Here is a 22,384-nt window from a genome sequence, read left to right on the forward strand (position 1 = left end):
TGTAGATGATGTTTCATGTGAGTATTATCTCAAGCTTCATACGTTGGCTTGGGCCAGGGTCTAACTGCCCGAGACACTTACATCCATGACAATATTATTGGAAAACGACTAAGGCTGTTTCCAAGTATCAGAAATCAGAACGGGATCGGGTTCAGGGGTCATCTCTAAGAGACTCGGGATTTAGGAGAGCTATCACTCAAACTTCCCGATTTGTCCTCTTCTGACCCCACGTTCGCCTTTTGACCCCACCCTCTCTCACCCTTCCTCCCTCCTCGCTCTGTAAATCACTGCGCACTGACTGGTTCTAAGGGTTCGCGGAAAATAAAAGAAATCCTCACCCTTCACCTTCCAAAGACCCCTCCTGGTGAAATTACTGATCCCTGACACACGAGGGAGATCCGCAGCAGTCAGCGGAGCGTCCCGACGCCCGGCACCGGCGAAATTCCGGAGAGAGAGAGAGGGAGGATCGTGGGCCGTAAGCGAGGCAAGAAGGCACGGTTAAGAAATAAAGCAGCGCCTTGGTCACTCACCCACCCACTCAACCTCTCTCTCTCCTTCTTCGCAGGGGCACGAGGAAGTCACTTCTCCTCCTTCCCTCCGCCGACGCTCCCCTTGCACGCCGTCCCTTTGCTTTTTATGGGAAAGCCGTTGGAAAGAGAGCGTTGGGGCGCGGGGAGGAGGAGGTTGGCCCGAAGTGGGCGAAGGGAGAGGGCGGTAAAGTGTGCGGTCTGCGTTGATTCCGTGGACCGGATGGGGCTGTTAAGAGTAAGCGCAGCTCGGAAGGTTATTTCCTGTGAAGTAGGAAGTGAGGGAAAAAGTTCGATACAGGTACCCCGGAGGTGGGGTGAGCGGGGTAGGGGGTGCGGGTGGTCTTTTTGGATGGGCGGTGGCGGTGGGAAGAGTGGTGTAACATTGGTGTTATGGGTTCGTTACCCCGATAATTACCGTCCGACGTCTGTGTGGAGCGTGGGGTTGTTTCGGCCGAGTGAACTCTTTTTTTGAAGGATGGGGAAAGGGATTTGTTTTGAAAAAATGCGCGGGATTGGTTTCCACGCCGCTTTATTTCCTCTACCCTCCCCGCTTATATTATTATTAACAAGGAGAATCTTGCAGTGGATCCTTAAATCTCAAGAAACGATAATGCGTTACCTTCTGGTTTCGCAGGGATTTGGATGGGTAGAGGTGAATACTAGGATTGTCATGGTCTTTCTTTTGTCGATGTTTGTCAAAACGTTTGAAATGATAAAATACGTACTGGCAGGTGTTACTAGGTTGGTACGGGGTATTGTCACAAATTTAAAATAAGTTTCATTAGGATCCACTCGTTATTTAATAAAAGGAAGAGTACAACCAGTTTCACCCTTTAACCCTACGTACACCAGGCCTTAACGAGCGAAACTAGTTGTATCCTTTCTATTACCTTATTGATGGATGTTCACAAAGTTTTGTCCTAGATTTATGTTTTATAATGGTAGATAACTGATCAAACCGGAAATTAATTACATTATCATTAAAAACTGTTATTTTCTGATGATAATTACAGTATGCATTAGTTATCTTAGTTTCTTATCAATTCGATTCATCGGTAATGGTAGGTTAACTACTTCCCATTGCAATATTTCCCCCTTGGTTTTCCAATTAACTTATTATTTACCTTTTGGAATGTTTTTTGGCAACCAATGAATGTCCTTACTTAGATATCAAATTATCTTATTTTTCTAGCCATGAAAAACTACCATAAATAATCCTTGAAAACATATTCTTTACAATGTTATAACTTTGGCACTATGGGTACCTCTGAAGAACGTTACATTGTCAGTTAAAGGGAAATTTAGTATAAGGGGTGGACTACAATTTAAAATTAATGAAACCGTTGCTAAGTATGATTTTCCACTACATTTTGATAAGCGAAGATGCTAGTGTTTCGGGATTCTCTCCACATCTTGTAGTCTCTGTCATTTCTCAATTTCTTCTACTATCCTGATGAGCTTTTCCGGTCAGAAGGTAATCGCAACGCTTAGGAAATTCTGGAAGCCCGTCAACCTCATTCACATGCGGATTGTTGATAAATTCATTCACTTGGTTTGCAGACAGTGGCACGGTAAAAATTAAATACGTAGCCAGCTGAGATTTCTGCCTCCATTGAAGTAATTAATGACCAAACAGACTTCAATGTCTAATCGAGATCTCTCACTCCAGTCTACTCATTCATGAACCCAAAGTTAGAGACTGCAATTTCTTACCTACTACGTAGAGGACCCGATGATTGGCCATTGTTTTAAGAGGAAAAATCTGTTTTGTGACTTTCCAATTACAGTATTTCTTTTGGAGCTGTTATAAAAAGAGTTAATGTACCGTTATTAACTAAAATATTTGTAAGCTACTGATATTTTTACAGATTATTTAAAAATGAATGTATACACCATACTATAAATTGCATTTTTTATAAGGTGAAGTAACAAAAAAAAATATCATACGAATATGTTCTAGGGATTTAAGCACACCGGATAGTTGAACCGATATGTGCTGAACAAACGAACGGAAATTTAATTAGGTCGATGTCCAGTCATTTATCTATAAACGAAGCTATTTGTTTTACTCAATTAATTTTCGTTCTAATGCTTAAACTTAAACAATGATGGATAATATTCTCCCACTTCTGAGTGCGCAATTAATCTGAAATGATCCATCTTTGGGAACCTTTTGATTAACTCATTCCGGTCTCCCTTGCCTCGATCCGCCTAATATGGCCTCTCCTTCGGTCATTCATTCTCGGAGACTGGCTAAGCATCGGCCATTCCTCTGTTTTTGGCGGAACATTTTTCACTAGTCCACCGTAATAAGTGTGGTCCAGTGTATGGTGTCGGCGAATATGAGGGCGGGAAAGCGAGGGGAGTGTGCAGCGTCAGGGGTTCAAAGTGTATTGGGGACTGAAGAATAATGGAGTGAGGGAATGAGGATGGGGAAGAGAGAGAGAGAGGATGCATGTGTGAAGGATGATCGAAGAAAAACCTCGGAAAAAACATCGACGGTTTGGTTTCGAGAACGAGACGAGGGGAACGGCAAGAAAGGGAGATGACGTGATAGGATTTGGAAGTAAATATGTTAGTTTTAACAGTGACAAAGCGCATTAAAAAAAACATTGTGCCCTTAACGCTGGCTTTAAAATTTTTTGATGTATTTTTTACTCTTTTAGTGCTAATTTTACCAAGAAAAATTCAAATCATAGGAACTAAAGTTGTTATTCAAATTTATATAAAACTTTCTACTGCGGTGCCTATGTTTATATTATCGTAAATATTACGAATCATGAGGTTTAAGAATACTCTCGTAGGGAATTCAAATTTCAAGCGAGCAGTTGTGAGGGAGGCGAACGCTTATTTGGTGGGTTTACGTTTTGGAATGTTTAATGGGTTAAATGGGTTAATTAGATCTCAATTTTGCCCAAATAAAGACGTCTATATATCTATGTGTGTAAATATATATATATATATATATATATATATATATACACATACATACATATTAGGTTAAAGTTGTATCGTATGCTTCTGATCTGTCGAAATACTCCTTACCTCAGGAACCCTATGTATTTCAAAATTGTCAGCGAGTATGTATGCTGCCTAACGATAAATTTAGCACTCAATGAATACATACATTATACACCACCTAAAACATTGCGCAATTAAAAAACCGTGAAAAAATGTTTCTTTCGCAATATTTTTTCAATTCAAAACCCAATGTCGGTCATTCGTATTTATGGGTGTTATGTAGAAATTAGGAGATCAATATTTTCCTAGAGCTTTATATGCTCCATTCATACTCTATCTAGCTTGTCCTTAATTTTTTGTGTTTTTGAATCATCCTTGCCGCCCTATCGCCTTCCTATCCTCCTCGGGATACTCGTCTCCCTTCACTGCCACGGCCCCCGACCGTTCTCCACTTCCCTCGCACGTCTCCCTCCCCCATTCCCGTCTCTCCGAAATCCCTGGTCGCCGCTCGCAGACTTTGATATATTGTCGCCTCACTCACATGACTTCCATCAAAATACGTCGGCGGCCCTCGAGACTCCTCTCCCACAAACCCTCCACAGCCGCACTCCTCCCTTCCGCCCAAGAATTTCCTCCCATTCCCTCGTCCCCACTCACGATACGCCCACATTTACCGCTCCCTCTCCCTCCCCCCAGGTTTCTGCGTTTTCCCTCCTGGTGGGGTCAAACTTGCTCCGGCGAATTTCATCCCCTCTTTTGGTCAGCGCCAAAGAAACTCTCTTCCACCCTATTTCGAAGTCTCCTTGTCTATCCCTTTCCTATTCCACGAGCTCTCTCTTTCTCTCTCATATTTCTCTCGCCTCTTCCCCATCCCCGTTGAAATCTACGAAAGCCTCACCCTTTTCCCCAAGGAGCATTTATTCTCGTCACTGTCCAGCAGTCCCCTCCCTCCTCCTTTTCCCCTCGGCAACCCTCACGCCCATAGCAACCCATTAACCGGACTCAGAATCCACATTTTATTACTAGAGTGTGTATGGCTTATATAAGTATTTGGTGCGAGTTCTTTTTGGCTCCACCATATCGTATGTACTTTAGTTTTATTTTCGCGTGTATTTTAAGAGGGCGAAGGCATTAAGAATTTGTTAGAAGGATCTCGATAAAGGAGTGTCCTAAGGTAAAACTATTGTTGAACAATTTCCCCTTCTAATTCGTGGTTCGTTTAATAAGTCCGTAAGGAAAATGGAAAAACAAATAAATTTGGGTATATTTATTTTAATTTTCAATATAATCAACATTTTAGCTCGATGCACTTTTCCCAGCATTCCTAAAATTTATTTTTGGCTGCCCAAAACGTAGGATTTCGGAAGGTTCTCCAAAGAGGCATCTCTGTTGGCGATGACCTGGTTCGACGCGAATTGTTTTCATCCAAGGCATTTTTTTTCGAGTTTGAAAATAAAAATAAGTCCATGGGAGATAAATCTGGTGAATGAGGTGGTTGTTTCAATGATATGAGCTTTAATTTAATAATTTTCGCTATCAGAACTGCGCAGGTGTACACCAGTACATTGGAATGATAGCAGAGAACTTTTTTCTTGAACAAGTGAGGAAGTTTTCTCTTGTTTTCTTCGCTCAAACAGCAACAACGACGCATTATAGTCTCCATTCATCGTTTACCCTTTTTGCAAGTAATCGATGCAGATGATTCCGCAAGCATCCAAAAATCCGTGGCCATCTCTTTTTCACCCGATTACGCCGTCTTTGTCTTCTTCAGAGCCAATCCGGCTTTATAAACGATCGACTTAAGAAACCCATGATTCGAATGTCCTCTTGTCTCTGGAGTGTATTAGTGTATCCATGCTTTGTCCCCTGTTATGCATGGACGCAGAAACTCGTCAGGATTACGATAGACTGAAAAGCACCAAAACAGCCTTCGAATAGACAACACGATTGCATTTATTCTCCACTGAGTGCAAACGCGGCACCGATCTGACTGAAATATTTTTCATACACAATTTTTCGTTGCTAAATTAAATACTCTGTAGTTAGCTTCCGATATATCTGTGGACTCAACTATTTCGCGAACTTTTATTCGTCGATCACTCCAAACCATGAGGTGGATATAGGCAATATTTTCGGAGGAAGTCACTGGAAGTCCCGGATGATGTTCAACATATGTAGATGTACGGCCGCATTTAAACTCACGTAAGCAAACGTAAATTGTCGAGAACATAGGAGCAGATGTTCCATGAACTTCATCCAACTCGGCTTTGATCTCTTTCGGTGTTAAGCCTTTAAGTAGAAGCGTATAATGATCGCACAAAACTAATTTTATTTCATTTTTCTAAATTTGTTGTTCAAGCATATGAGCATGAAACCACGTGGCAGATATAGCTGATACTTTTGCAGCAGTCTGGTGCGAGATGAGGCTTACTTAAATCAAACCTGTTGCGATACTACGAGTGCCATTTCTTTGATTTTTTAAGAGGACCAACGTAGTTTTACGCTCCCTAAAATGCAACATAGAAAGACAAGATTTAAAATGTGTAGTACGCCTCCGGTTTTCATCCAAAATGTTGTATATTTTGCCGCAAAAATATTTAAAAGTAGAAGTTGTGCTTAAATTTACTTATTTGAAATACAATGGTGAGATTTTGTTTCCTTCATCCCGTCAAAAATGTATAATTCTTTCGCTCCACTTGCCTCGTTTGCCGAACGTTCTCCCCTCTATCATAGCCAGCAAGGCACCATGGCCGTTCACAATGCTCTGCATCCACCTTCACTACCTACTTTGGGTTTCTCTCAACAACCTACTCTCCTCCCACTTTATTTATTAGTTCGATTTTTTTAATTTTCTGTTCAGGTTACCTTTTCCATCGTACGCCACACCCACATCTCAAAAGCCTCTGAAGTACGCTATCGCCTTATTCCAACAACTGAGCTCTAGGACCTTAAAAATCCATGGCCAGTATCATAGTTTACATTAATATTTTCCTAGTCCTTGCTCACGATCCTTGTAATCAACTTCCTTCTCCATTTAAAAGTTTATAACTTCTTATGTTAAGTGGGAAAATAAATTTGTTTCCCGAAATAATTCTTATTTGTAGTTTAACAAGTATTAACTGCTTATTTTTATCCTCAAAAATATTCCATCCCGGAATTTAATAACTGATGAATACTTTTATTAATTCTCAAGTAATGTATTATTCCAGGCGTAAGATTGTAGAATCCATTCATAATTGAGGCACACATACCTTGCTTTTCCACTAATTTAAAAATTAGTGGAGAAACCAAGTATTTGTGCCACAAGGAACTCCAAATAAGATTTTGTCATGAATGAAATTTTTAGATGTCTTTTATGAAAAATGTGTTGGTAGGCATGCCTTATGACTTTACCAGATCATCCTTTTACCAAACATGCGTTTAATTTAAATTCCTATATTGTCTTTTCTCGTAATTAAATATTTTCCCTGAGATTCATGCCAAAACGCAGTACTACCTGCAGGTGTAATTTTCAATCTTCTCATTGTGTTTCAAACTACATCCCACAAATAGGGATTCCGACGTTCCAAATTCCGCCTTTCTATTCCAGCCCGAATCAAACTCCCTTCTACCTTTCACCTTTTGATCAGAAGTGATTGGGGAAATTCCCGAATTCCTCGAGACCCCCTCCTTATAATCCTCAGACCTTCATACCAAGCACCTTTACACCTTCCTATTCATCCTCCCGTTATCCATTTTATCTGGTGTTTGCCCTTTCACAGTGGTATTGGTCTCCTATTACTTCTTCCTTCCCTACTCACCTTCATACGAGACTAGATGCTGCAAATTTACCATAGAGAAGAACTTCTATTTTAATGCATTTGTCATTGTAGTAATTGGCACAAAGAACGTTCGTAACCTATTATGAATTTGCTGAGGAGTATTAACTTTCATATCTATATATTTACGTTAAAAAATTATGCTACAACTTAATCTTGTATGGCTCAAAAGCATAGCAATTCCAAAGTATTAGAAATATATTCTATGAGAATATGTTTTCTGTAGTTAAAATTCTGAAGAAAGTATGAAATGGTTGTAAAAATGTAATTCGGAGCATCTTAGAACCAAGCAGTTTTACATCTTTAAAGAGGGTACGGAGAATTAAATGACTGATATATCATATGGATCGTAGTAGCCTTAATGTAAATGAATATCTAGTCTCCAAACTTTTGGCTTTAGTTTCATCCTTAAAGTCGGTTTTATATTAATTTACAATGGAAGATGGATCGATTCAATTAATATAATATGGTGATTGTGTTAATGATTTCCTTTAATATTAAAATTGAGTACATAATCCTTCCCTAATAATAAATAATACAAAGTGTCAAAACTTAAAGAAATTGTGTATGATTATAAAAAAAATCAAATAGTGAACGGATTTTCTCTTTTAATTAAGTTTGGTTTAAGAAATATTAATTAAAATTATTATTAATAAGGAAAGATTTTAGTGTGATCTTAATACAAGAATATATACATTTTAATTGATCTTTTTGAAAGATTTCAATCGTCAAAAATAACGATTTTATACGATCAAAAAGAATGACTTTGTCACATCCAAGAATTTTTTTTAAAAGGATTTCCGGGGGGCCACTTTTATTCTCACTCTTTAAATCTTGTCAAATTTTTATTATGTGCAGACATGCCCAGCACATTTCATTTATATTGCCTGAAACTCGTGCCACCACAGTAATGTGTGTCGTTAAACGAAATCAGTCCATTTGGAATATTCTATAAAACAATATGAAGATTAATGGTCAATGAATATTCTTTCTAATGTATACAGAATATATTGCATACATTTTGGTTTACTGCTTTATGCATTAATTCCTTCCATCTAATCCTTTCCTGATTTTGGTATTTTGTAGCGCGAGGCTAGGAATTAGAAGCTACGGTCTTGTCATTCAGCAAACACATGTATGTTTTTGTTGGGTAATATTATCTTTTGGTTCTATTAATGTGATTAATAAGTTGATCCTAATTTAACCCTTTAAAGTTAGCCATGGAAAAGGTTTGCCCTCGGATAATAACAGTGCATTACATCGCCATATTGAGATTGTACATGATCAGGTGCAAATGATTCTATAAACTGATGTTATATGAGTAAAATTAATCTAAATGTATTATTATTTTGATATATAGTCAAATTTCACTATCTAAAAGTGAACGTGATTTCAGTAAATTAAAGGTTTTCACATTTTGTGATAGCATGATAGTTTAAGTTTTTCATCATCAATATATATGCCTAGGTGTAGTTTTAGTACTGATAGGTAATGGCCCACCAATTATAAAGTAAAGGTTTTGCTTCTGAATCTCAATAAATGATACGAACGGTTAATAACCAAGCCGTACTTATTTTTCATATCCTTGTTCTTGGATTGCGTATCATCTCGTACTTTATATTTAATCCTTAGTCTCAAATTATTCTCAGAGGGATCTCAAGTGCCCTGTGTGTTTTCATATACACTGGGAATGGAATCGCCAATATCTTCACTGAAATTAACTAGTATTTTAGATTAAGGAACAGCTTCCTCTTGCTATAAAATGGTGGCCTTCGTGAAGTGGCCTTTTTTTAACGTCATTGATGCGATTTCGCCACTTTGGGATACAATTTTTTTCGCCCATCGTGGAGAGAATGCCGATTTAGTCCGCGCCCACCACCGTGCGGGCGAAATGAGCTGAGGTGTGGAGGGGCCTGGTGTGCGGAGGAGGATGGATGTGGTGTGGATGGCGGGAAGGGGGCGGCGGACCGTGGGGCGGTAGAAGTGGCGGACACCACCTCCCCCCCCTGCGCCCTCGTCCACCGCAGGTTCTCCTCCCCTCTCCCCCCCCCAACCCCCTCCAGCCTCACCCCCACACCCATTCAGCCCCCTTCCTCACCCGCCCCCCTCCCCCACCACGCTGTCCTTAACCACCTGTTAGGAAAAAAGTCGTAAATGTCAACTCGGTGTCACTTAACAGGCTTTGTGACCTACCGCGCACCAGCCCTGCCGCACCATTAATGACGAATTTTTCGCCACCATGACCCTCCAACCGCCACGGTCGGCCACGATTTCGCTAAAAAGTTAGGGGACGATCGTGAGGGGTTAAGAGGACTGCGTGCTTGTGTGCGCCGCGGAATAATCTTTCGAGCCCGATGAACTCGCACGCACGCACACGAAGATTCGCAGAACGCGCTCTCACTCGCGGGGCCCTTCACGAGGAGTGGCAATTGAAAGCGAAAATGGAGAGATAGTGGACGTGTTTGTACTTGCGTACGCTACCTGACGTGCTTTATAGCGGTCGCAGGGTGAAAACTCTCGATGCTTGCGTATTTGATGTGGTCGAGTGAGGCAATGAACCATCTGGGAGGGCGTCGTTGAATAAAATTCTTAAGTACCAATAAGGGTATTTCCAACCCACGGACAGTCTGTTATTTTTTATCGATGTAAAGAGAACGACAACTTTTCCTTATTTTTTTGTGTGCCCATCGTTTAAGGTCTGAACGAGTGAATGATGAAATTTCACACGAATAACGAAATGACCACACTTTCCAAGTCAGGTATTTTCTTTTTAATTATATAGTATATAGATGTAATAATTTGCGTGATAACCTTATACCATATTGATATTACTAGGTATAAAAACTTGTCTTATTTATACATACGTGGGTTGTCTGAAAAGTTTCCGACCTAACAAAGATACATGACATTTTTTCTGAAATTTTCCGAGACCACCCTCGTATATGCTACCTCTATAATACATGTATACTATGCATATGTTTTTATGTATATTTAACTCTTTTTATTGAATTATTTTCGATAAAATTAATACATTTAACATAAATGTTTATACTTAACTACTTTTTAATGCAGGAATGAAAAAATACATCATAAGTCCTGTTTTCCTAAACTGATAGGTCCTATAACAGTGGAAACACTAATTATTATGTATCTAGTGTATATAAATTTGCAATAGGTTTGGTTGTTAAGGTATGTAATATGTACCACCTAGATATTTTTTTAATTTGTTACACTTTGTTTTATATGAGAAAGAATTTTACTATCGTTTTAGGAATAAATATTAATATAAAAATGTTCCCATATAATTGTTCGTGCCTATATCCACAGTACGTAGTTCCACCCGTTTGCTCTCGCCACGCGAGGAATAGAAATACGTCACATTATTTCAAACATTGCTTCAGAGTGCACTGAAAGAATTTATATTTTATTTTCAATCCGCTACTGATTTCCCTGCAGTATTGTTTTCGATTGATATTTCGTGGAAATTCGTAGCGAAATTTCCTTTAAGTACAGAAATTAATGACTTTCCATGAAAAGTTCTTTTTCTCTTATTGTTTCCTTAATCTTGTTTTGTTAAGACAAGAGTGGTTTGTTGCTTTGGTGTTTGATGCGCCAAATGCTTGATTTACTCCAATGTTTCCTCTTCATTGCCATAGCAATCCTTGGGGCGTGTACCTAGCGTTAGGTCCTGTCACCGTTGTTCATGGCTGCGAATCCTCCTCAATTCAAGCTAGGTTACCAACCTCGAGGCTTTGCGTCGCATCACCTGCCTCAAAGATCCTCTTGATGATATTTGCTGGCTCACTCTGCGAGCGTAATCGGAGGAATCCTTTTGTAAGTTGAAACAAAATTTTGTGAAAACGAGCTCACAGAATGTACTAAATAAACTTTTAGTAAATTGGTTTTCATTTGTGCAAACATTATACGCTGTATATTCTCTCATCGCACTTAAATTAAAATGTTTTGTACCCGTGAATAGAGCTTTTCTCGTGTAACCTAACACCTTTGGGTTGGATTCCAGTCAAAAATTTTATTCAAAGGGCATTCAGGCGGATCATACAGTGAGATGTGGTCACTGCAATTTGAGTACTAAAAATGCCATTTATTTTTAATATCGGGAACTTGAGCACTGCCACATAATTTTCATTAATAACTACGTAGCTCATCTATTAGCATAATACTCGGAACTGTTGGAAATCGGCTCTATCGTGTTATTTTGGTCGAAATATGTGTTTATGCCTTTCCCTTTCAGAGAGAACGTGGGAGCGATTTGGGGATTGAACTTATTCGGTTAGACCAAAGATTTCCTCCAATAAGGCAGTGTTACGAGACAATATATCAATATAAATGTGGCTTTTATTGTTTGCATGATTTTGTTGCTCTGATAACCGGATCACTTTCTGTGCTGATGGATGGCTCATCCTAGGCTTTCCAGGGCTCGTGTTTTAATTAAAATTGGTTAATAGGTACAGCTAATCCTGGCTTGATTAATTGAAAAAATTAGAAATTTGGGAAAAATTACAACTTTAGTGCGTTAAGCAAGTGCATTTGGATAAATGCAATTGTGCATATCCAGCTACGAGGAGAAATTGAACGGAGTTAGTCACGCAATTCTTTAATATTTACTTGGTTTTAATTCATGCTATTCAGCACTTCCCATCCGCATGTCACTTGTAACTGTTCCGCTTTTATAATCTCGAAGAGCACTTAATACGCGTCAAGAGAGCTCACAATGCCTTTATCTCTGACTCTTCCTCCTCATGCGCAATAGCCCGCTGTTTCCTTTCCGTGCCTCATCCCATCCCCGTCGTCATTTTCACCGCTGCCCACCCACCCAGCGTCTTTCACTCCCCCCGTGCGTAAGAAAGCCCATCTCCCCCACCTTTCTCCCCCTCATCTCCCTCCTTCCTCTCACCTTCGCCTTCTGTCTACCATACACCTGCTCCTCAAGAGACGCACATTCGATCTGACCAACTCCATTGTTATTTTCCCCGTCCTCCTACTACTCCCCCTACCGTGCCTCGCCTGTCTAACTCCAACTTACGGCTTCATCTATTTATCTGTTTTCTGTCTGCAACTGTGTTCATAACTATGGATTATTTTCAATTGTATCTCCTGCGATTACTTCCTATTTCGCGACTCCAGGCTTGAGTTCCATTTCTTTGGCGAGGTTCTTTGCAAAACGATACTTTCACAAACGAGCCCAAGGGCACCGATGAATCATGAACGTGGTAAGGTAACTGGAGTCGTAAGTCATGGAATATTTGATATTTGATGCTTACAATATTGAATAGGACATTGTGTGATCCTGTTGTTTCTAAACTCGAGTTAAAAATGGGTTTCGTAGCTTCATTAGGTGATTTTGTGTAATGCCCATGAAAATTGTGTAGCTTTCTGTTTTAATATAGTTACGGAAACGGTTTTTAAACACCAAGGAAAAAATTTTGACAGTACCTTTAATAGTTTTTCGCACTCTTGTAAAGATCTTAAAATTGAGAATACTTGGAAATTTTTGCGTTAATCGAAACAAAAAATATAACGAAGCTTAACATGAGTTCTCTTTAGTCAGCCAAAACAGCTAATATATAAGAGAAAAACATTTAATAATGGAATTTTGTTGGAATATCAATATTGAACAAAGTTAGTGATATGGAATGGAATTTTATTTCCTCACATTTCCATTCCAAATGATATGTTATTGCAAACAAATGAACGGTGAAAGTGACCACTTAAAGTTTTTTCGATATAATATAGAAACTTCTCAAAGAAGAGTATCTTTCCGTCATTTGAAATAAAGTGCAAATTAGTAAATACTTGATTCCAGATGATAATAATAGAATAAAGATTTAATATTTATTTTTTTGTTAATAATAGAAATGATTCAACGGTGATTAAGTCTTCCTTCTATGGGAAGTAGTCAACGCGTGACTTGACACATCTGAACTTTCGTCGGTGCTGGGAATTCTGTCACCATGCCATCCATTCCAATTCCTTCTTTATTAGGCTCACAAAGATCGGAAGTACATATTAACGGGTTTGTAAATGGTATTGGTGGCATAAAATTAAGCCTACTTTGCCTGTTACTTCAAAGATGCTTCCAATTTCTTGCTTTCTGGCATATTTAGATGTGTAATTGTAATGGTTTAATTGAGAACTTTGTGCAAAAGTTGTTTGTTTATTTAATAAATCTATTTCATGTTAAGTGGTTAATTTGAGTGGTCAAGTTAAGTTAATGTAATCACTAATAGCTGGTTGGATCGAAAGTTGAAGGTTAAACAGGAATAGTTCATTAAGGAAGTGACGTGGTTGATCAATAGAAAGTCCATTAGCTCTGAAAATTTCGTATGCCACTGAAAAGTATCACTTTTTCTTAACTCCTATTTTGAGAATATTAGGGAGAAAAACTATTTATATTATAGTGTGTTCAATCTTGTGAGAGGTAGAAAAATCAAATTATCCCTTTGTTTATCGGCAAGTCATTTGTTCAAATCACCGTAATATCTTCGAAAAAGACTCGTTAAAGCATTGACGTTTGCTCAAGATATTTTATTTTTATTTTCAGCTATAATTGTGCCTGGTAAAAAAAAAATAGTAAACATTTCATGCTACGTATCATTGATACAAAAGTTCATCATTTTTAAATGGAAAATATAAATTGTATGTAGCGATTTGAGCCCTTGTCTGAATGAAATTTTCCCCGTTTTCATGATTAACTTCAATTTTAATGCCCATCACAGTCGTGACTGTTCCACGAACTCAATCCTGCCATCAAATTCCACTGAGAATTCTACTCGACACTTAAAATTAAATTTCTAATCCCTACCCGTTAAGCCATTTTCCGTCCACTTTTATTCCCATCATAGACCCTCCTACCATTTCTCTCACTCATTAAGGGCCTTCAATTGCCATGCCGCAGGTGGAGGGGAAGTGAGTTGCGGGATTGGAAAATATCTTGCCCGCCCCGGGTCGAAAGAGGGTATGGGCTACATTGGAGAGAGGCCCCGCTCTCCTCTCTCTTATTAATCAATCATCGCTCCCCCCCCTTCCTCTTCAACCCCGCTGCTACATCACACCCTCGCAACACCATACCCCCACACCTCATCCACCCTCTTAATCCCCATCCGCCCTTTTCCTATCCGCCCTGCGCAAAATCCTTTCGCACCCACTCCTCCCCCCGTCCTCCCTCCACGACGATTCTCCCGTCCTCTCCCTGGTCCTGCTTTCCCCTTCCCCCCATCCTCAGACCTGCTCACTAGAGCCCACCCTCCCAGCCTACTCTTCTGCGGGGTCTCTTCCTCCCTTCTCAATCTGCGTCCCCTTGCTCCGCGAGCCCCATCCGGTACCCACTCCTAAGAGGGTGGGGGCGCAAGGGTTGGGGGGGGGGGGAAGTATTTGCATTATAAGGTAGCAATTAAGCCGATTAAAATTTATTAAACCTGAGTTGACGATTTCAGGCAGTTGGGTGTGGGGTCCGATGGGGATTGGAGAGGGTGAGGGATTTTCGGTGCGCGGAGGGAGGGTGCTGGCTAAGAGTGGGAATGGAGGGTGACACGAAGCGGTGACAGGAAGGAAATGTTTTACGAGAGGGAGGTGGAGCACGGTCTGGGTGGGGTGGTTGCATTTCGGACGGACATATAGATATGGGTCTATGGTGGAAGAGGGAGAAGCGAGGCGAGTGCCAAGGAGGGTGAGACGGAGTAAGCAGGAGTGTGGGTGCTTAAAAGGAGTGCTTGCAGAGTGAACTAGTAAATGGACGATACACTTCGGGGAAGTAATGCCCGGAGGCTGTAGTCTTGAATTTGCTCAGTCCTACTCTCAGGCCTTCGGATCCTCGGTTTTGGACGCGTTTCTGTGGGAAGTCCCTCACATTCGGCAACGTTTTCAGGATAAGACTGCATGCAACGATTTCAACAAAAGTTTCAGATAAATGGTTTGCGTCTCTTTACAGAAGACTAAATTATATTCAGACATATCAAATGACTTACCATTGTTGTGATAATTTTGTCACCTTACTGGACTGATTGCTGCGCTGAAATGGCATGGTGTAATAGGGAACATGTTTTTTTGTGAGTAATTACCTGTAATTTAGAAATGTAAGAAATATAACTGTACTTCACAGGTAATTATCAACGTTTTAATTCTGTCGCAAGTGCACATGTTCAGAACTTCAAGCATGTAATAATATGGATTTTCTTAATTTGAGTAACCTTTATATGAATTTTTTACTTATTTCTTCCAAAATTTCCCCAAAACAGCCATTTTTGGCTAGTTAAATTGGACTTTAAACGTAAAGAACGATCACAAACGCCCAAGTCACTGAAAACACAAACACGCGGGAATCGAACGTGATCCTTGGAGTTGCATGCGAGGACGTTTACCCTGCCGCAACCAAGGCCGAAAAAATGATTGGCATGACCGATGAGTTCTACGAATTAGAATCTCTAAATAGGTAGCCATAACTTTACAACATCTGAAATTGCTGAATGAGAGAGCGTAATGGTGACCGGAAGACGCGAGCTGGATAGGACATTGGATGATTACTTATAATGTAATTTGATATGTACTAATTTGTAACTAGTAACGGAAATTTAATCATTTAAATTACTCGAGACAGATCTAAGGAAAGTATGTTTCATGGTGAAAGATGATAATGAAGCATGGCACCATGGGAAAAGGGGTGACTCATTGGTAGACCGGGCCAATGACGTGGGTTGACAAGGTGATGGGAGAATAGAAGCTCGGAGGCATGGATCTGAAAGGCTGGCATGGTTTTTCCGTGTTCAAAAAATGGATCGGAAATGGGTCCGTGGGTCGGTTGAGTGGGATGGAATGAATAGTTGGACAGATGATTGTCACTCTCCGAAATGTGAGGGTGTGTAAGAGCGTGATGAATGGAACGCAGAATTCAAAGTGGCTGTCATCGTAAGGATCTGATCCCATCACTGGCGCAAAAAGATTTCGTAATAATGGTACTGCTAATGTTATTTTTTACTTTATAGTGATAAAATTAGATTCTTTGGAACTTAACATTTAAAATACAAGAGTTTGTTTTGTTTTGAACTTTATCACCTATCTTTACTCCATGCTCTACGGTCCATGCGAGAGCATTCGGTAGCAATGTTGTTTCTAACCTTTATTATGAAATCGCAGATGCATTTTGTACCGTTAAAAATGGTGGCAAATGCAAATCGATTTTTTATTAACATTATTTTTATCTCTCTCTGATAAATAACTATCATTTGAAAAAATAACGATATAATGAGCCGTCTTGGTCGAATTATCGACTGGAAGCTAAACAAGCTACATGGTGGAGTATGGGTTGTTATGTTGTTGGCAAATTTACCTCCCACAATTTCCACGAGTGAGGGGCATTTTTTTGAAATCTTAAAGGAAAGCGGAAATGTCACTTCCTATTATCAATAACATTTAATTTATAGTTTTTCAAATAAACTTGGTGAAAATTATTTGAACACACGCGATGAATACAGAAGCGATTAATATCATTAGTTTCTATTGCCACGATATTTTTATTCATATACGCTATATTTCTAGATCCTTAAACCGAGAAGTTAAGAAAATTCGAAAACGAGGGTGATCTGAAAAGTTTCCGACCTAACAAAGGGGGAAGACATTTTTTAAAAATTTTCTGAGGTCGAAAAATTTTCAAACCACCCTCGTATACCTGAAATGCCGCAATAGCCAATGTCACTCATACCTTCCTTTTCACATTACAGTGCATTGAGCGAACCTTATATTCTAGTAACATGCTCTCTCTTGAAAGTGAGTATAGAATTTCTGATAAATTATGCTCCCCTTTTTCAGAGATGACCATTTTAAAGAATTTATTTAATGACTGAACGCTAGACAATTAATCAAAAAATTTTAGACTGAATAAATCCTGATTTGAAACAGTGGCAATGGTTCCATGTTGACAGGTACATGCAGAGAAGAAAATTTGATTAATATACCATCGAAAAAGAGACGCTTGTCATCAAAATTTATGCATGAATTACTCCCGGTGCCCTCATGTTAATATAAATTTTTGACGCTAAAGCAGGCACTTGTAAATGGGGAAAAATTACGTTTTTCAAATAAGAATATAAAAATTCAGAAAGCAGCTGTGCTTCCTATTCAGCAAAGATAGGCCCTTCGCCTAGGACGTTTTTTATGCCTAACACGTGCAATCCAATTACACTACATTACCGTTGATTTGCAAGCCTTAAGTCAACTGTTTTACGTTTTATTTCGAGTCGCAGCGAGAAAAAGCGGTAGTGAAAACGATGAATGTTATTTAATGTAAGGCAGGAAAGCTCTTTTGAACATCTGGGACCCAGAAGCACTAAACCCTCTCGTGTTGTAAGCCCGTTCTACACTCATGCAGTCGTACGACTGCATTTAATTAAATCTGGCCATACCTCTCACGTGAAGCTACAGGAACAGGAAAGGACACTAGAACGATGGAGCACGATTTTAGGATTGGAGGAACGGGAGAAGAAAAGTTGGAACTAGAAGTGTTGCACATTTAATTGGTTTGCTGACGAATACTCATGTAAAACATTTTACACGGTCCATTGCAGCGGTTTTGTAACCTGCTTCTCCTTTCATATTGTCTCCCTCGACAGTTTCGGAAGGGAATAAAAGAATCTAATTCGTCGAGGCTTCTGTCCTTCGCACTTCACCTAACCACGTTGCTCCACCCGCTCCTCGTGCAAAGCCACCCACTGTAGGAACACGTGCGCGCGACGCGCTGCGAAAGAAGATGCTTAACATGCTTTCATGACATATTCTCATTCGAATCGGTCTCTCGTCATATTCATTCTTCGTCTCGCTTTACATATTTTCCCTGCCGCGCTTGAAAAGGGCCGCGAATGTTCCGGGAGGGGCGGAGAGAGGGGGCTGGCTGCAAATCTAAAGGAGTGACTGAGGAAACAGGGGTTGGGAGGGTGGTGTTCCCCTGCAATAATGCCACTGCCTCCCCACACCGTTGCCCTTCCTTCCTCCCCTTGCACACCCTTCTAAAAAAAAGAACGGAGCACACCTACAGCCACCCTCCTCGATCCCCCTCCCTCACTTACCAGCCCTGAAACCCCGCCTCTCTCCCACCCTGGTTTGTGCGCGCAAATGGGAAGACAATACGGCACGAATTTCTGCGCTTCCACACTTCCGGAAGACAATTAATGCGAGGAGTGGGTGTTGATTGAAATGCTCATTCATGCAACTCCGGGAGCGGCGGCCCTACACCTCCCATCTCGCCCCTCCTCTTTCCGCTCCCCCTCCCTCATTGCCCTCCATGACATCCTTTCACGTCCTCCCCCACCCTGCTCCTCTCCCACCCGTCCATCCCTCTGCTCTCCGGTCCTGAAACAACCCTCCCCTCCGCACGTACAGCAAGCCGACCTCTTTCTCCCAGCGTGCGCTCCCCCAACCCAGCTCCCCTCTACCAGCTTGGCACGAACCCCTCCCTCCATATCATTCTTTAGGAGTTGCATATTTTCCCCTTGCATTCCGCCCCTCTCCACCGTTTCAACCCCGCCTCCCCCTTTTGATATCCCTCCATTCCCCTTCCTTTTAATTCCATACATCTCCACGGTTGTCTCTTAGAAATCTCCTCCATTTGCCTTGCAGGCCCCGCTTAACCCTTGCCTGATCTAAAGGATGCTGTACATTGTCTGCTTCCGCTACGACCCTCCTTGCAAAATAACCCTTTCCCCTCTATTACTCCTTATAATCTTTCCCCGGCCCCCTCCAGCTCTCAAATTATTCAAAGATCAGTGGCTTTATGCTCCCTTCGTCCCTTGAAGCCGCTGTTCTTTTTCATTCCCCTAAGTATCGAGTGTGGTTTGAATAGCGATATTCATCTAAATGTATGGTACCAATCATCCAAAAATCACATTTTCTCTCGGATTTAGTTACTTATAGCTCCATTTGCTTCTTGGAATGTTGTTAACAGCTTGATTTTCTGGTTTCAATTCATTGTTGCTTCCGGTTTATGATTTCAATATTTTGGTTTTCGAGTACGACAGCAACTATATGGATGTAAACCTATATGATTGAACCAAAAAAATATGTCAATAGAGGGTTACGGCGTTTGATTTGCCGGTGTAAATGAAAGAGAGATTTATCAACTTTAAGAGGAATATTTTAAGTAACATGCTCATTGATTGGTTGCTCATCTAGTTAATTCTCATAGTAGAGCGATAGTGAAAAATAATCCTAGGCCAGGTATCACGACATCCATATCCTTACCTTGCCTTTATCCTTGACACACGGAGTCCCTGTGGATTCTGAAAAGCTACGGATTGAATAGAGATGACGCTCTTCGGATTAAAACTCACGGCCTTTTCATTAACTGGCGATTGTGTTATCCATAAAAATTTCTAAAATATTTCCTTATGTATAAAATGTATTTGGCACCTGCGGGGTTTAGTATAATATAAGTCCATAGAGAAAATTGTATTCCTTGTTTGCACGTATCTAGTCGATCACTTTGAAGCAAAACTTTTTCAATGATTCTCTGCAAATGCATATTTTATGACGCATACTGTGCGATACATTTTGGAGTATGTTTCTCTTTCCCATAAACAGGAGAAGAAACGCGTACCATGCGGTTACGTGAGTTGAATAAGTCCTAATACGTATGCCATGTTTATTAAAAATGTTATAAAGTATTATATACTGGCTTGTGATAGACTAGAATGGTTTTATGAGCTAAATATTTCGTGTCTCAATCTCCCTGTTTTATTCATGCAGGATATTCATTAAAAAAGTCATACTTCACGAAATGCTGGGGCGGAGTGGTTTAGTTATTTATGTTTGGTTACCGTATTAATTTGCATAGGCATTTGCTTAATCTTTCATTTAATTAATTTAATTTGCTTAATCTTTCATTTAATTTGAATGCTGTTCATTATAGGAAAATTCTTTATGCCTGGATCAGTACTATCTTTCATATCTTTCCTAATAAATTTCTTACTATTATCGATAGTATTTTGTCCAGAAGTTATCTGGGCATTTACTTGAGCAGATTTTGATAAAGTCAGGTAGTGAATAACGCATGAGGTAGAGGGAGAGGAAAAGGGCTATTCTGACAGACATGCGGAAACCAATACCTACAGGTAACGATAGATAGAAATCATACGGCACTTGATGTCCAAGAGAAAGCTGAGAAAAAAGGTGAAAGGAAAAGCTTCTGTTAAGAAAAGGAAAAATTAATGACAAAAAGATTAGAAATGCGACTTGGTAAAAAACGTATTATAACAAATCCATTGAAAGCAAGCATCAGGGCATGAATTGTATAAAAAATGGATCGAGGTCGTTCCACTAATGATGAATTTTGCAATGACATTAATTCTGTAAACTCTTAAACTTTTCATTACTTTATCCTATGCAATCATAAAATTTAGTGAATATGTAAAATTCAGCTGATTGTGGCAGTATTGTATGATTTTTAAATATTATAATGATACGACTTCATTTCTCTTCTGCATGGATTCCAAAATGAAAACAATACAAACATCTGTGCAATGAAAATGTGGCACTAGTATTTATGCACGACCAATGCTGTATTCGTAGAGAAATAAATCAATGGAGAGCTTATGGAAATAGGTGGTATACACATGTACACGTACAATGTATGTGAAAATTTTCACAGTCAAAGTTACTCATCACCCAGTCCTGGTTGGCGTTAGTATTAAAAATTGAGTATCTTGCATTGAGCGCGTAGGTGGACGAATTTGTGGCCACGTTCATTTCCGTGAAAATCCGGAAGAATGGAATTCCATGAAAATGCTATTAGTATTATTCATAGTCTAAGTGATGAGTATAGTATGAAGGAGCAAATATTGTAATAATTATTTAATGAGATGTTAACATTTTTAATAATGCAAAGGTTTACTAGAGACATTAAAAATGCAAAATTAGTAAACATAACAGTTTCTGGTTTAACTTCGTGGAATTCATTCATTATGAGGGTAAAAAGAAACTTAACATTTCCCCAATAAAGTTCCACTATATTGTGGAAAGTTAAGTTTCTTTTTACCCTCATAATCCAAAATTAGTTTTAGTATGATCGCAGTATCTCCCCGACAGCTTTTTAATATGCAGTGAAAATCTATTTGATACGAATTCTAGAAATGAGGAATGATATTCAAGAGTTACTTCAATGACGTGGATACCAGCTCGGCTCTAGTCAGATATATCCATTCAAAATCACCTTATTCATCATTAACGAAAAAGTCATATAAGGGAGAGAGCGAGGTTCTATATATTGGCCTTTTGCCCATGCGCTTTCCGCTGCTCCCTTTTTATCACCTTCTCGTTCGATATTCATCAACTCTCAGTTCACGCCCGCAACTTCGGGTCGCCGCCCTTATTCAGCTTTTAATCCTCCCCTCAATCCATTTCTCCCCTCAGCCTCCCCTCCCCCTTCTCCTACAGTCATCTCTCCCCTCCTCCCGAAACCTCCCAACCCCTTCATATCTCTGCCTTTATATTGCCCCACCCTCTCCCGTCCACGTTCTCCCGCCCCTTTTTATGCTTCACCCCCAGTCTCCACACGCACCCTCCCGGATCCTCCCATCCCCCTTCCGCCACTCTTCGGGGCTTCCAGGTTCTTGAGTGGATTAATACGAGAACTCAAACGAGCTCATCTCGCCCTCCAACCTCTCTCTCTTTCTCCCTCCTCCCCCGGGAATATCTTCTCCTCCCACCCCCTCGCCTACCCCCTCCCCGAATCTTCGAAAGTCCTCCCGCTCCGGCCCTCTTCCCCCCCTCGCTGCTGCTAACTACAACCTGCCGACTTCTATATATGTCTCTCTCTCTATTTCTCTCTATATTCCTCTCGCGCTCTCATCTCTCCTGTATCTCCCTTTATATTCCAGGCCCAATCCAGTTCCCTCTATCATCATCATCGCTTCCGCCTCTCTTGCCAAAAATATCTCCTTTTGCTCCTTTTAGCCAAGTCTTCCGCTTTCTCTCTCTCTTTTAATCTGTTTTTTAATAAAGCATCGTCATAAACGAGTGCACAGTAGTGAAGCACTTTCAGATTTAATTATACCATTTTAAAAGAAATTAATT

The sequence above is a fragment of the Hetaerina americana genome, unplaced genomic scaffold, assembly GCF_022747635.1.
Source record: "Hetaerina americana unplaced genomic scaffold, ioHetAmer1.1.p SCAF_5, whole genome shotgun sequence".
Classification (NCBI taxonomy): Eukaryota; Metazoa; Arthropoda; class Insecta; order Odonata; family Calopterygidae; genus Hetaerina; species Hetaerina americana.